Below are 16,893 nucleotides of genomic sequence, written 5' to 3' on the forward strand. Positions count from 1 at the left end.
TCGATGGCTCAGTAGTAAAGCGCTTGCTATGCAAACAAGGATCTAAGTGTGGACACCCAGCATCCATGTAAAAAAGGCAGGCACTGCAGCACTGCAGCGTGCATATGTATCCCCAGTGCTGGGGGTTAGGAGGAAGGGGATGAACAGATTCCTGGAGCTCATTCGCTTCCCTGCCCAGTCCAGTCAATGAGTTCAAGGTTCAGTTCAAGACCCTGTCTCCCAAATAAAGAGGAGAGCCCTAGGGAAATCACCCAATGTCAACAATGTATGCCTTCATATTGTGCTGGCTAGTTTTTGTCAACTTCACACAAACTAGAGTCATTTGGGAAGAGAGAACCTTAATTGAGAAAATGCTTCCATTCAGCTTAGCTTTAGCTGAATCTCTGGGGCATTTTCTTAATTAATGATTAATGTGGGAGAACCCAGCCCAGCGTGCGTGGGTGGGTGGTGTCACCTCCCTAGGCAGATGGTTCCAGTTTTAAAGCAACCTGAGTGAGCCAGGGAGAGCTAAACAGTAGACAACATTCCTCCATGGCCTCTGGTTCCGTGCCTGCCTCCAGGTTCCTTCTTTGAATTACTGCCCTGACTTCCTTTCATGCTGGACGACGAAATAAGATCTTTCCTCCCCAAGTTGTGATATTTTATCACAGCAACAGAAAGCAAAGAAACATAGCTGCGTGAATACATACATACATACATCATATATAAAACTGGCATTAGATGCCTGTAGATGAGAAAGGTAATTGGACTTAGGAGTGGCCCGCACACAAAGGATGATCAAGCATTAGAGAAGCTGTAAGATTTTCTATAAAACTTCCTCATACCCAGCAGGGCGCTGGTAGTAAGCTCCCAGGCTCTCTGACAACAGGAGCCAGTGTTCAATATGCAGCCTCTAGCAGACTACCTCCCTGACCACACTAAGGACTCTACAGGGTAAAAAGAACAACCTCAGTTCACAGATGAGGAAACTGAAGAACTGACAGACAAATACCAATGAGAGAAAATACCTAAGTTTCCTGAAGTCCAACAGTGAATAAAAGACCCAAAGCCTTCTGACACTGCACCAGTTTCAACCTTGTATTAAAAGGAGCAGATATATCCATATGTCATGAAGTGGAGGGAAAAGGCCTCTATGAGGCTGACCTACTATGTGACATTAACTTTAAAAATTGACTCCATTCTGTATAATAAAGAGCAATACAAGTCTGCCTGAAGCATGATTTTGGCCTCCCTGTTTTTTCCTTCCCGAGTTCTTCAAAGCCTTCTAATTTCCCACTGTGGAAAACTCCATTCTCAATCACACATTTCCAGGGACCTTCATTAGTCCCATGAGCTACTGCTTCTGCCTAGTTTACATATCTCCTCAGAGAGAAAATAACAAGCTGGTTGTGAGACTCATTATTCAACTCTTATTAAATTGGGCGAAAGATCATAAACTCATTCCATAGGGAAGTTCTGAAAGCCAAGGACGAAGTTTCTACCCAGAGTAAGTGGGGATGTCCTCTCAGTTCTCAACACACGTGCCTCCCAGGCCAGCCTGTTCCCCCACCATTTCTACTTGGTATTCACTCCATGCACACTGCATGACCCTTGTCTGCAACCATTCAGCACTATAGTCCCTTTTTCTAGGACTGGAGGATGGCTCAACTGGTAAAGTATTTGTAGTATAAGCATTAAGAACTGTGCTAGGGTCCGCTGGAAACGCTAACACCACTCTCTTCTTGGAGCCCATGGTCTCAGGGAGGAAAAACAGTGTTTAGGATCAGTGCTGACTGTGGCTGCAGTGATCATCATATTATGACGGTGGAAACTGGGGACAAGATGATGACCTGACTGTTCAAAGGCACATGTGGGAGTAGGGGCAGATCTGGTCCTGGCAGCTAGAGCATTTTTACAAGCTTCCACACAACATGCCGATGGTGAATGGCCAGGGGAGTTTAAGCGAGATGCCTCAATGGGAAATGAGATGGAATCCAGCCAAAGGGGAGAGGGGAAGACAAATTGTAGAGATGGTACCATCTCCAATGGCCTAGAAGACTGAAGATATGGCTGTTTTGATTTCTAAAGGAAGAGTCAAGAAATGTTCCAGTCAAAGGGAAGGTGGTTAGAAGGTACAGGGCAACAGAGTTTGGTTAGGACAAGAAAAGAGGAAGGAATAGATAAGCAGGTAAAATTTAAGTAGGATGTGCCGTGCTTTGAATAGATGCCCTCAAACTTCAGATACAATCAAAAGATGGGTTTTAAGAAATGATTATAGGCCATGGGGTATCTAATGGGTGGGATGATGATCCCTTTGAAAGGCACTTCTTACGACACTTCTGCCTTCTGCCAGGCAGAAGGTGTCATAAGAAAGTCCTCACCAGACATTAGAAGCTGTTGTCTTCCTATGAACCACCTAGCTTGTAGGACCATGAACAATAAAATAACATTCTTTCTAAGTTAGCTAGTGTCAGGTACTCTCTGACCATAGCACAGTTGACTTTGACAGGCAGGATGCTGGCTCCAGGGAAGGAGGCTACAGAAAATAGAAGTGGAGATACTGTCAAAGGTAGTTGCTGTAAGGGAAGCACTGGGATGCAGCCAACTTCAACACATATAGGTGCCCAGGTGGGACACACATTCCTTTTTGTTTTCTCTTTTTCTTTCTTTCTTTCTTTTTTTCTTTCTTTCTTTCTTGGATTTTTTTTTTATTTACATTTCAAATGTTATCCCCATTTCCCGGTTTCCTCTCTGCACACCCCCTATCCTATCCACTCCCTGCTTCTATGAGGATGCTCCCCTCCCACCCACCCATTCCCACCTCACCACTCTGGCATTCCCCTACACTGGGGGATCAAGCCTTCATAGAACCAAGGGTCTATCCTCCCATTGATGCCCGACAAGCCCATCCTCTGCTACATATGTGGCTGGAGCCATGGGTCATTCCATGTATATTCTTTGGTTGATGGTTTAGTCCCCGGGAGCTCTGAGGGTTCTGTTTGGTTGATACTGTTGTTCTTCCTATGGGATTGCAAACCCCTTCATCTCCTTCAGTCCTTTCCCTAACTCCTCCACTGTGGACCCCATGCTCAGTCCAATAGATGGCTGCGAGCATCTCTATTTGTCAGACTCTGGCAGAGCCTCTCAGGAGACAGCTATATCAAGCTCCTGTCAGCATGCACTTCTTGGCATCTGAAATAGTGTCTGGGTTTGGTGACTGTATATGGGATGGGACGGTCTCTGGATGGCCTATCCTTCAGTCTCTGCTCCACACTTTGTCTCTGTATTTCCTCCTGTATTTTGTTTCCCCTTCTAAGAAGGACTGAAGCATCCACACTTTGGTCTTTCTTCTTCTTGAGCTTCATATGGGGACCCACACTCTTGAATCCACATTCTTTTCTACCTTTCAGAAACTTTGATGTGCCTGGACAAGAGGAGAATTCCAGATCCTTGTGTTTCCTGGTCCATGGATGCACTCACTGTAGAACAGTATGCAGCTTTGGAAAGGGCAGGAACCAGATGCCTGACTTCTGTCCCACTCCTGCCCCCCAACCGACTGTGGAGTCTTGTTACTTTTCAAGCCACATCCTAGCAGTGACAAAGGCTGGTGTGCAATGACTGAAGGTCATAGAGAGCAGGGACTTGGAGTGTTCACTGGACTGTTCTCTATCTAACTCAAACCTAAAAAGGAAAAAAACACATGCTAGCAGCGATAAAGGCTGGAGTGCAAAGGCTAAAGTGAATGTCCGCTCTTTCCCCACCTGAGACATAAGCTCTCACCGTGCTGACATCTGATCTTCATCTAACTAGAGCAGAGGAGAGGCTTCTTTCTGGTTGAGGCTAGCGGCAGTCTCTAGGAGTGCTGTATGAGATCTCTGGACAGAAGATAAGCTTCTTTATATCATCCTTGCTCACTGCTTTAGCGGTTTAATCATCCCTCTGTCACTAACTGCTCAGAAACCTGATGGGAATGAAAGACATAGCCTTGAACTGGATTAGCAAATGTCAGCTGGAAAGCATTCGTAATAAGGCATTCCCATATCCTTTTCAAAAGACAAAATGAAATAGCCATAATGTTCTCACTGCATACTGCATACCCATAAAAAGCACACCACAAGAGAATTCATCTACAAGTTCACTGAAAATCCTGGTTTTTTTTTTTTTTTTAGATTGTGGTTGTTCTTGTGATTTAATGCAAGTATGGACTCAGGACTATAAAAGAAAGGTCTTAGCCTTGAGATCAAAATGTGTAATCTGGAGCAGTAGCCTTCTTTGTGTTACCTCTCATTTAAATTTCAAATCCAAGGAAGGAAAACCCAGACTTTTCCCTTACAGATCTGCTGAAGAGGGGATTAGGGAATTGGGAAGGAAACTGCTGTGCTATTTACCTAGTGTGTACTCCTGAGAAAAGTAGCCTTGTCTTGAAGCCCTTAGTTTAGAATTCAAAATGTTATAAAGCTATCCCAAGACCCAAAAGAAAGGAACACTCTTAGCACAGAGGTGGAGAAAGAGCTCCCATTCTGATCTCCTAAATGCTGGAAAGCGCTTTTGTTGCTGGGAAGATTTTGTTGTTAACATGTAATGCTAAACCTGCAAGAAGGCAAGATAAATGCTCAGGAAACCAAAGTAGAGATAAGGCTGGGAATCACAGGAGGCAGGGAAGTACTTAAGCTGGAGGGCAGAGGAGGTCCCATTAGAGGGAAAGCAGTGAGAGGCATCCAGGAGCAGACGGGGAGGAACTGGGAGTATGCCCTGACTGTCCTCTATCTAACTCAGACCAAAGAATGAAATGGAATGGGGTGTGTGTTAGTCAAAACAGAAAACCAAGGTATTTGTCACCCTCTGCCTAGGTTCTGTATTTAACAATGCAATGTCCGTGTGTATGAGTACCTTAGACACATAAAACAATGTCAGCATCTTAAATACTCTTGGGTATAAAATTGTTGCCCTAGGGTATAAAAATTCTTAATCTAAGAAATCTAAATCCGTTCTATGCTGATGATCTCCTTGACACCAATGTGTAAAACTGCCTTGGACAATCGCAGGTGTACCGGGATCGCTGTCTTATAGGAAAAATACTAGTAATGATTTTAAAAATTAAGCACAAAAGAAAAAATTCGTGAGACACAAAGACACAAAATAACTAGCAGGGTTTGAAGCTCAAGATTTTTCCAAAAGGAACCACAATTGTAAAAGGTATAAATATTTTTAAAATTATATATATATATATATATATATATATGGAGAGAGAGAGAGAGAGAGAGAGAGAGAGAGAGAAGTCTATGTACAACACTGATAGCACAGCATATAATTTGGAAAATAAACTTGTAAAAATATAATCATTCTTTAAAAACAAGAGATTAAATAATACGTTACTTAAGTGAAGTGAAAATTAGTGATCTGAAAGACCTAAGGGAATATAGCCAAAACAGGACTAAGAAAACAAAAATGAAAGATAGAAAATTAAAGCTGAAAGACATATGCATACAAGGAGAAGGTTCAAAAAATGTCTGATAGCTGTTCCAGAAAAAAAGTAAAAGAACAGCAGAAAAATGCTAATGTCTAGGAATTTTCCAGAATTTACAGCACAAACCTTCAAAGAGAAAAAAACAAAACAAAAAAAAATTACAAGAAAACCTACATAAGTGCCGATGAGTATCAGAAGGGGCCTAAACACATCATAGTGAAACTCAGGTATGCGAGAAACAAAAAGAAAACCTTAAAAAGTTGAATTTTAAAGTCTTAGTTTTCAAGAATAAAACAAAAAGCAATAAGCAGAAATAAAATGTTTAACATGGTAAAGAAAATAAAATGTCCATAATTATAAGACAAACTATTATTGAGGAACTAAAGTATTAAAGAGAAACCCAGAGTTTTTCATTCACATTTCTCAGAAAGAAACTGAATTTAGGTAAAAGAAACAAATGTATTTTAATACTATACAAACATAAAATGATTTGATGACTTATAAGCAAAATGAAAAAGGGCCAGATGAGAGTTTTTTGAGTTTCCTTATATTATTTGGAGTAGGAAAGAGAAGTGAAGTAAGGCTGGACAGTAAGTTAAAATAATGTTAGAAAACATTTCAGGTGGTCATTTAAAGAACAAAAATAAACTGTAACATTTAATGTAGGGCTTCTGAACCAGGTGACAGAATTATTTCTAAATACATAACACAATAAATGTAAAGAGTATGAATTTGCCAGTTAAAAGGCAAAGACTCTCAAGTTGTATTCTCAAAAGGTAAAATAAAACAGCCCTGTATTACCTGTAAGAGATGTATTCAGAAATAAAATTACACAGGCAGTGAAAATATAAAGAAAATCAGATATAACAATCCAAAAAAAATCACAATGTCATTTATATTCTCCGCAGGTAATGATATACTACTTAAAGATCACAGGCTCTGGAAAAAGCTGCCCAAGTTCTCATCTGAGCTATTCTGTCCTCTAGATCTGAGATCACAGAGCTTACAAGTTTCTCTGTATGTGTCCCCTTAGCTTTAATATGTAGGTGACACAGCACCTATGTCATATGGCTGAGTTATTTTTGTAGCAGTACATGCCAAATACTAAGTATTCACTACAACTCATTTTATTATATTAACATAGAAGAGATGACTTTAAATTGAACAAAGTGCAATTCAGAAAACTATTATAAAAGAATGATAAAAAAAAAACTCACCAGAAAAATATAACCTTAAAAATAAATGCAGCAAAATTCACAAAAGTATAGGAAGCATGCCAAACTCATGATCTTGTCTTGAGATCTCTCTCCTCTCTCTCTTTTACACACACACACACACACACACACACACACACACACACACACACAGAGAGAGAGAGAGAGAGAGAGAGAGACAGAGACAGAGACAGAGACAGAGACAGAGACAGAGACAGAGAGACAGAGAAATTCTAAAGAAAAAAATTAGCCTCTTAGTAAAATTCTAGACGGATGTTATAAACAGAACTCTGTTCCTAAAAATAAAGTTCTTAATTTAAAATAAAGTATTTTGTAGTTAAGTTCTTTTTTTTTGTTTTGTTTTGTTTTTGTTTTTGTTTTATGAGACAGGGTTTCTCTGTGTAGCCCTGGCTGCCCTGGAACTCACTCTGTAGACCAGGCTGGCCTCGAACTCAAAAATCCGCCTGCCTCTGCCTCCCAAGTGCTGGGATTAAAGGTCTGCACCACCACCGCCCAGCTGTATTTAAGTTCTAAAGAACAAATACTACTTCTTTTATGGTAAGATATTTAACTTAATCACTAACATGGGTTCACAAAGAAATAAAACTGTTCCCAGATGGTCTATAATAGGAGGAGAATGTAGTGGAGGAATTGACTCATAGTTACTCAAAATATTAATCCATATATATTTAATATATTTAAGAATAAACCCATGCCTAGAAACTTAGGCTTCCATGTGGATCTACCACATCATTGTAACTTAAAAACAAAACCCAAATATATATCATGGGCATATCTTATTAAAAGAAAGTATAAAAACATACATGAAAATGAGAGCAGCGGGCTTGGGATGGTGGGGACAGAAAGTTGTGGTCAAAGTCCTAAAATCAAGGCTTCTGCTAGTCCACAGATCATCCACAGCTCGTCCATGCCTTGACATCCAGCTGAAATCAAGAGCGCCTCAGATAGCCTATACATAAGTTCCCGTTCTGTCCCCATGGGTAAGGTCCCTTGGACAACCCTCCTTACTAAGGAACACAGCACAGTTCCTATCTATCCCCCAGTAGCAGGGTTGACTCCCTTCAGCTCTTATAAGTATTCACACAAGCTAATCGTGTCCTCCTGTGAGAACCATTAAATATTACAGAGCCTATTTGTTTACACTGCTTCCAAGTTCAAGCCCATGTGGCCCTGGGCAGCATGCAGTATTCACCAAGCTCCTTAATAAATCCTTGTCAATCCCAGTGTCACAAGCACACTTTCAATTATTTGGGGGATGGGCACCTTCCTCACCAAGGGGAATAACAGCAAGTGATTACAACAAAATTAACAAACTTGAACAGCCATTTCTTTAAGCAAACAAAAGCCAGGCACTGAAACAAAAATGACAGATATTGCCACCTTTGAAATCTCATTTGCAAGTGGGCATCCGTTAGATTACTTTATGTACTTGTCTTAACTTTTTAAAAAAATATGTACTAATTAAAAGAAAAAAGAGTAAAGTCAGGCATAGTGGTATACTTGAGATATGAAGCAGGATGGTCAGAAGTCCAAGACCAACCTGGGCTACAAAGTGAGTTGTAAACCACCCTGCTTTAGATAAAACCCAGTGTCAAAAAAAAAATAACTAAATAAAAATGTAAAACTAGAAGATTAAGTTTCTACTTGCCCACTTTTGCCTGGGACATGTTAATTGTGGAGCTAACGTAAACTTTTGGATATAAGGCTTTACAAACGCAAAAAAAAAAAAAAAAAAAAAAAAAAAAAAACCACTAAGAAAAACTAACCACATACATTTTCTGGTTTGTTGCTATTTGTATTTTGCCCTGTTTCATTTTTATGAGGAAAGCCCTTAATATTAGAGGAAGCATGAAATAATTATTTCCTCAAGGTAACTAATCAAGAATCCTGGTTGACAGAGCTGGAGAGAAAACTCAACTGCCCTTCCAGAGAATCTGAGTTTCTTTCCCAGCACCCACATTGAGGGCTCTTGACTTCCTTTAATCTCAGCTCCAGGGACTCTGACAGCTTCTTCTGGCCTCCTGGGGCATGTAGTATACCAACACACAGACATATAAACAAAAGTAAATTGTAAAAGATAGAAGAATTCTGGTCAAAGTAGAAAATAGCTTGGGTAGTTAAATATTAAATACTAAATAAATCAACGGCACAGACCAACAAGATGTAGGTGTAGGTCAGGATACAGCATATAATAGCATTTCAAAGCAATTACAAGATGCTAGTGTGTTCGATAAGGGTACATATGTCTATGGATAATTGGTTAAATATTACTGGAATAGTCAGAAAACCAATTGGTTTTTAAAAACTGACTTTATCTTTACTCATAGCAGGTACATAAAAGCTGAACCCAAACGAGCAAAGTTTGAATGAAGGGCCAGATGATCTGAGATTCTGAAAGAATCTTCTACAAGATCCCAAACTCAAATCAGGAAGAAAAAGGCAGATTCATTTATATAAATGAGAAGTGCTTGGTCACCCCATCTCTAGACATTATAAAACCTGGAAAAGGCAAGACGCAGATGCTTCTTGTATCTTATTGAGAGCTCTTAAAAATTAATAAGGAATAAATAACCCAAACAAAAATGGCTAATTTACAAAGGAAGGCAAAGAAGAATATATAATATCATAACAAATGAAGCAGAACAGAAAAACAATTTGTTCGATTACTTTATTATTTATAAAGGTAAGGAGCATAAAAATACTGTTTTTGCCAAGTGGAAAAGCACTAAGTACTCTATGGTCTATAACTCCTGATATAGTTCAGGTAAGTTAGCCCCAAAACCTTGTATTGAAGGCTTGGTCATGAGCCTACACTGCTGCTGTAAGATGGTAGACCCTTTAGACAGTGAAGTAGAAGCCACATACTACCTAAAGTTTCATACACTACCTACCCACAGCCATAGTTCACACTTCACATATAGTACTACACAAAACCCATATATATCAACTTCCCATATCTAACACAAAGTACCTTACCCCAAACCAAACACCACTATCTACCCACACTTCATACACACCACCTACCTCATACCCAACACACACCATTTACCCACACCAACACATACCACCTACCTATATCCTACACAGCCTCCCATATCCTATACAGCCTCCCCATATCCTACACAGCCTCCCCATATTCTACACAGCCTCCCCATATCCTACACAGCCTCCCCATATCCTACACAGCCTCCCCATATTCTACACAGCCTCCCCATATCCTACACAGCCTCCCCATATTCTACACAGCCTCCCCATATCCTACACAGCCTCCCCATATCCTACACAGCCTCCCCATATCCTACACAGCCTCCCCATATCCTACACAGCCTCCCCATATCCTACATCTCTAACCTCAACTGCCATGCCACAGCCTCCCCATATCCTACACAGCCTCCCCATATCCTACACAACCTCCCCATATCCTACACAGCCTCCCCATATCCTACACAGCCTCCCCATATCCTACACAGCCTCCCCATATCCTATACAGCCTCCCCATATCCCACACAGCCTCCCCATATCCTACACAGCCTCCCCATATCCTACACAACCTCCCCATATCCTACACAGCCTCCCCATATCCTATACAGCCTCCCCATATCCTACAAGCCTCCCCATATCCTACACAACCTCCCCATATCCTATAAGCCTCCCCATATCCTATACAGCCTCCCCATATCCTACACAGCTTCCCCATATCCTACACAGCCTCCCCATATCCTATACAGCCTCCCCATATCCTACACAACCTCCCCATATCCTACACAGCCTCCCCATATCCTACATCTCTAACCTCAACTGCCATGCCACACCTACTATTTAACAGCACACACTCTACCCATGCCCTTCATAGCCATGGCCTACTCATACTCATACTATACTGAACCCTACACACTCCCCACACAGTCCCTAAACACTGTTCATACCCTCTACACACTCCTTACACAGTCTACATACTCTCTACACACACCCCACACTCCTCACACACTCCCCACACACTCCCCACACACTCCTCACACACTCCCTACACACTCCCCACACACTCCTCACACACTCCCCACACACTCCCCACACATTCCTCACACACTCTCTACACACTCCCCACATACTCCCCACACACTCCTCACACACTTCCTACAAACACTCCCAACATATACCAAACACATATCCCTACACACTCCTTACACACTTTCTACATACTCCCTGCACACTCCTCCATCCCCTTCACCACCAATTCCACACACACACATAGTCAAAAGCTCTAGTTTCTACAGCTCTGATGAATCTTCCCACAACCTTTCCCTCATTCCTGATGGCGGCCTCTCCTGCTGCTGGTCACTTAAGCTGCCCTAACATTCTAAAGTTCTCCAGTCCCTATAAGCTGTTGACCTCTTATGTTGTTGTTGTTGTTGTTTTTCTCTCAACTACTTACTTTCAGGCTTTTAAGATACACATAAAGCTACATGGTTATCATCTTACTTGAAACATCTTTTTTTTTAAGTCCCAGAGTTACCCCAGATGCTGCATTGTGGCCGCCAGCCATACCACAGGAGTCACTTAGGGTTAAAATTACCAAACACAAAGTAAACTGAGCAAGGCCACAGAGAATGGGCTTTACTGAGGAGGCATCTCAAGTCTGAGCACAATAGATTACTCACTAGCAAGCCTCACAGAAGCTCTCATTAGAGAGTATAGAAAAATACACAGGGCACCAGAAAAGCCACATAGTGGTAATAGTCAATAAATCATTCTGGAATAGTGGCATCAAGTCATATGTGCATGCATAACACATGTACACACACCAGCACACATACACATAGCCGACAGTCCATTCTAAAGGTCACTCTCTAAGTAAGAAAATTTTTTAAAAAGATCAGTCAGTATGCCATAGCTATATGGTATGGCCCATTTATTCAGCTCATCCCACTCCCCTATCATGTAACAAGACAGGATTTCATGGGAGTCAGGGTTGGAGTATAAATACCACATTCAGGCATGTGCTTGTTATTGGGGAAGGAAGGACTCAGTGCAGGTAAAATGTACATGACACACTGACAACATTTCACTTGGAATACTGAAAAGAGGTAGTGGGCCACATTCCTGAGAGAAGCCTTTCAGTGACTTGCAAAGGGTTCTGATGAGCCTTTAGGCACTCCAAAGGGGGCCAGACACCACACTGAGAAGGAAAAGGCTGTCCTGGCCCTCCCCCGAATTTTAATCTGTTTCATCCACTTAAATTTTATGTAAGCTTAATATAAAGGGTTCTATTCTAAAAGAGAGGAAAAAGGACATGATTTGATAATCTGGTTTGGTTCTCTCTCTCTCTCTCTCTCTCTCTATATATATATATATATATATATATATATATATATCATATATCATATATCATATATCATATATCACATATATAATAATATGCACAAAAACATGCAAAAAGTTAAGTTAAAGAGTTTTTAGATGCCCAGATCATACAGTGAGTTAGAAGCATAGAGCTGCTTCTGCCTGCCTTATGTTCAGTGTTCAATATCCTTCTTTTCTTCTTTTTCTTTTAATTTACACTGAGCCTGCAGGGTAAGCTCCAAAAACAAACATTTGAATGTCAGCGGGAAAAGCTAATCAGTGAGCATTAGCGCCGTAGTCACAGAGGAATTTGGAACCTTTTCCCAGCTAGTCTGAGGATCGCATTGCTACTTGGCTGGAGCAGCAAACAGGGCTTTCCCCTTCCTCCTCCCGGTCTTCACATTCCAGCTCCCTATGCATAGGCCATGCTGCAGCCCTGCTTTCTGCTTCGTGTTGTCCAAGGTTTCCAAAGAGCTTATTTGAGGGAGAAAGCAAAGACAGAATCCCATACCCATTCTGTGTGCTGTGGACAGAGACAGAACAGACAACTTGCCAGAAGCACAAATTTTTCAAAGGGAACATTAGAGTTTTTAGATGCTGGAAGGACACAGAAATTTTGCCTCTGGTGTTGGCCAAGAAAGTAATAATATTATATATCCAAAAATTCCTAAGGAATTCAACACTGACAATGGAACCTTTGTCTCTCTTCCAACTATTAAGTGGTGTGCAACACTTTCACACATCAAATTCATCAGAAATGCAAATGAAGTGTTTGATTTGCTCTTTCCCTAGCAACTGACATGTATTTTCACATAATTTCAGATCTATACCACTCTCACACACAATAAGAACTAGACTTTCCTAAGCAGATATTTCAGGTTTCCCTGCAGGTACTGGAAAAAAAAAAAAAAAAAAAACAAAAAAACAAAAAAAAAAAAAAAAAAAAAAAAAACCACACACCTCTAACCTGGCTGTTTTTTGCAGACACTCCAGCCTTTCTCATTTTTCTCTTATCCTCTGATACATAAAGAGAAGTCCTATTTAAACGGCTTGTTCAGGCCAGCCACCCACCCAACTCTCTCCCACTACTCTTGTTTGAGCAACGCCCCCTCCCAAGGCTGTCAAGGAGCTGACAGGAAGCTCATCTTAGAAGACTCCCATACCTAGAGCAAGTGGCTAGATTCTACCTGCAAGGAAGGCTTCATCAGGAGAGGTGGTAATGGAAGCTTGTTTGCAGGGAGATGGGGGTAAACAACGGGTCAAATGCACTGCCCCTCAATTACTTCTGGAAATCCTTCATGCCATGCTGCATAACATCATAGCAGAGCCAAACAGCCAAACCCCCAATCGCAGCCGCAATGGCAGCTGCCATGGTCCCACCAGCTCCTAAGAAAATCACCCTATCCTTCAAACAAAATGTAAGTTCTACAAAACCGACCTGTGGTACAATACAGAGTCCATGTCTCTCCTCCACTGGGTCTTGGCAAACCTCACTTAATTCCCACTGAAAAGACTAACTCACCTCACCATCCCCCACCACCCCCAACCCCCACCCCGGTGTTTACAACCTTTGAATACGGCCACTATTTCACAAACAATGCTGGCATGCAGGCTGTTCCAGCAAGCTACTCAAATCCCTCCGAGAAGCTCCGTGCACTCTTGCAGAGAGGACCAATGATTACTTGCTGGGTTTGTGGCCGGAGAGTACCGGACTTGGCAGGGATGGCGGCAGAGCAGGTGGGAAAGGCTGCAGAGCGCTGAGCTGGTCTGTGAATGAACTGGAGCTCTGCTGCCAGCCAGGCCTTGCTTTGGTGTTTTCTGGCAAGTGAAGTTGACCACCTCCAGGAGGAAAGACACCTCCTTTCTACATCAACGTGCCTGGAAATCTCAATTTTAGAATGGGATACACTGGTCCGTTCTTCTAGGGTTTGCCTAGTTCTCCACTTTACTCCAATAGGTCGGGGTGGGGGTGGGGGGCTCACACAGTTCACCTACTTGACCCCCAAAACACGGTTGTCTGAAATTAATTCTTAACCAGGAAAACTTGCCCGAACTATGTGCTCTTTGGCCATTGTCTCTCTACCTTCATCTCTTTTCCCTCCACCAGATATGGCTAAGCCTACCACCTACCACGCGCGCACACACACATGCACAACCCACATAAATACACATACCACCACATGCCTACATGCGCGTGCACACGCACACCCCTTTTCCACTACAGTACCGAGCTCAGTGGAAAGGGTCCCCGCGCCCAGGCGGCCTGCAGTCGGGAACCTATGGGAGCCAGAGAGGAGCACCAGCAGCCCGGGACTTTACACAGGGTCCCCGTGTAATAGCAACCGGCACATAAGCGGTCACACCTTGCACGCACACACTTGCACGTGTGCGCCCGGGTCCCTATCGGTCTCCCGCTTTCTGAAGTTACCTGTGGGGGCAGCTCCAGCTCTTGGTCCCCGGTTCTCCGCAGGTCTTGCGTGGCTCTGAGGTGGTGGTCCTCACGGCCTCCAAGGCAGAGCTTCCCGAAGGTTCCCTAGCCAAAAGTCGCCTAGGCTCCAGGGTAGCCCAGGCTTTGCACTTGGGGCAACACCCCTGGCGTAGGGCAACTTCAGCACCCACAGCGCGAGGTCTGCAGGCTAGGGTCGCACCCGGGCTTTCCTGGGCAGTCGGCAGCCAGTGCCCACTTGCATGATGGTGGGGCTCTCAGCGGCCGGAGGATGCGGCCTCAGAGTCCAGATCAGCCCCAATCTCGGTTTCTGAGGCTCAGCCAGTGTCGCCACGTCACGGTCTTGGATACCGTGGGCAGCTCGGGCCAGGAACCCGATGGCCAGAGATCCAGTTTAGCCCCTCCATCGTCTCCCGCCTGGAGAGCTGAGGAAAGTCCAGCAGTGGGTACGCGCTCCCTTGGGCTGGAGGGGCGGACTCGAGAGGGGCGCGGCAATAGCGCCGAGGGCGTGCCCTGCCAGAGGCTGCAGCCACCTAGAGAGTGGGTGCCCGCACCCCTAGAGTCCTGAGAAGGCCTCTGTTTCGTTATGAGTGGTGCCTGCTGCGCCGGGCAAAAGCAAGGAGACGTTGGAGCTGGAGGGAGCCTAGGGCCAGATCCACCCCCGGGGTTTGCTTCTCCCTATTTCCCGATGCTGAAGGTGACTGCGGCCCCCAGTGGAGAAGCAGAAGCTAACAGCGTTCGCAGCTCTCCTTTTCTCCTGGTGCACTCTGCTCGTCCTTCGGGGCCTCAGACTCTGCAGTGCTTCACAAGGCCAGGGCAAATTGGTCACTTGGCTCATTGATGTTTCCCTCTTGGCCGAGGTTGGCTTCTTTGGTACCCAGATTGGAGAGACTAGCGTTCACGTGACCAGCCCTCCCCAAACACGCACGCACACACTTAACCGAATAGATTTCCAAAAGTCCAATTGGATACATGGATGAGGACTGGAGTCTTTTCCCCAGCCACTCAGGGTACTGCAGTGGGACTGAAGTGAAGCAACTTGTCTGTCGTGCCACCGTCTATACAGATTGTCTTCCTCAGCTGGGAAAGTCACACAGGCAGCGCTTTAAAGAAACGGAATTATAGTTTCAAACTCGTGGAATTAAGAGAAGAGAAAAAAGAGAAAGGAATGGAAGGGGAGGGGAGAGAAGAGGAGGGGAGGGGAGAAGAGGGGAAGGGAAGGGAAGGGAAGGGAAGGGAAGGGAAGGGAAGGGAAGGGAAGGGAAGGGAAGGGAAGGGAAGGGAAGGGAAGGGAAGGGAAGGGAAGGGAAGGGAAGGGAAGGGAAGGGAAGGGAAGGGAAGGGAAAGCTACTATTTGGGAACAAATAGCTAAGGGGTAACACCCTCTCTGGGTCATATTAAGTGGCTTTTCCAAGAGTACAACTAAATTCAGGTTCCTGGATAGCTTTGTGACCCGTGGTCTGTCTTCTGTCCTTGGGAGGTGGTGGGGGCTGGAGGGACACAGGTCTCCATAACAGCTTCCCTGCGTGAGTTTCTGGCTGACTGGAAGTGTTCTAAAAGTGAACCTGTTAATACATGGATACTTTAAATAAAGCCTCATGGGGGTGATAAGCTGCCAGCTAGATTTTCCCAGAATTTCACCCTTATTTAACTTTAGTTCCAGGCAAGACCAAGCTCATATTGGAGGTGGGGTTGGGGGACAAAAGCAATTGAGAGGTAAAACAAAGGTCGAGTTTATTTGATCCACTGTACCTTGCTTGCCTAGGAGGCTAAATTTGTAAATGATAGTGTCTTGGTTCAAACATTCTAGGTGATAGTCAGCTCTCCATCAGTATAACAAAGGTCTGCTAATTTATACAGTAGGCAAAGATGGGCAGAGGGAGACCCAACCCCAAGGAATAATAGATAACCATGCTGAGTAAGAAGCCCATTGGGATTTCACTGAGAGGGCTTTGGATGCTGCAGCAGCCTGGTTGCTCAGAGAGTAACTGAGACCTAAGCAAACAAATATTTCTTCCAAAGTCAAGACTGGTAAAATCCAGAGAATTGAAGTACTTGGAATGGGAATCTGGATGAACAGCATCTGCCTGTTCCTTTACTCTTTTATTTTTTACATGTTGTTTTCCCTCCCCTTTCATCCTAAAGGAACACCTCTGAGTCCAGACTCCAGAAGGAAACAAATAAACCTTAGAATGGGGAGCGAGGGTTGTTTTATTTGGTCTTGTTTCCTTGTACACTAACATTTTTGGGGAAATTTGAAACAGTATGAACTTTTACATTTTAAATAGTATAAAGATGCATGTAGAGTGCAGGTCTCTGATCCTACACTGCCTCTTCTAGCTGGATTCTGTAAATCTACCCCTCAAGTAACTTCAGGCCTTGCAACATCCCACTAGTGCTCTATTCTGTACCATACTTCTCCCCAG

At 43.4% G+C, this 16,893-nt stretch overlaps 1 protein-coding gene across 3 annotated transcripts in view; it reads right to left on the minus strand.

Annotated features, from left to right (window-relative positions):
• Minar1 (membrane integral NOTCH2 associated receptor 1) overlaps positions 1 to 15,369 on the minus strand; it is a 35,151-nt gene extending 19,782 nt beyond the window's left edge. For all 3 annotated transcript variants that reach the window (XR_013105538.1, XM_076917339.1, XM_034484424.2), the window contains exon 1: positions 14,450 to 15,369. The gene's annotated coding sequence lies outside the window, so the exon portion shown is untranslated. The remainder of the gene's footprint in view (positions 1 to 14,449) is intronic.
• Positions 15,370 to 16,893: the final 1,524 nt, after the last annotated feature.

Source organism: Arvicanthis niloticus, chromosome 21 (assembly GCF_011762505.2).
Source record: "Arvicanthis niloticus isolate mArvNil1 chromosome 21, mArvNil1.pat.X, whole genome shotgun sequence".
Classification (NCBI taxonomy): Eukaryota; Metazoa; Chordata; class Mammalia; order Rodentia; family Muridae; genus Arvicanthis; species Arvicanthis niloticus.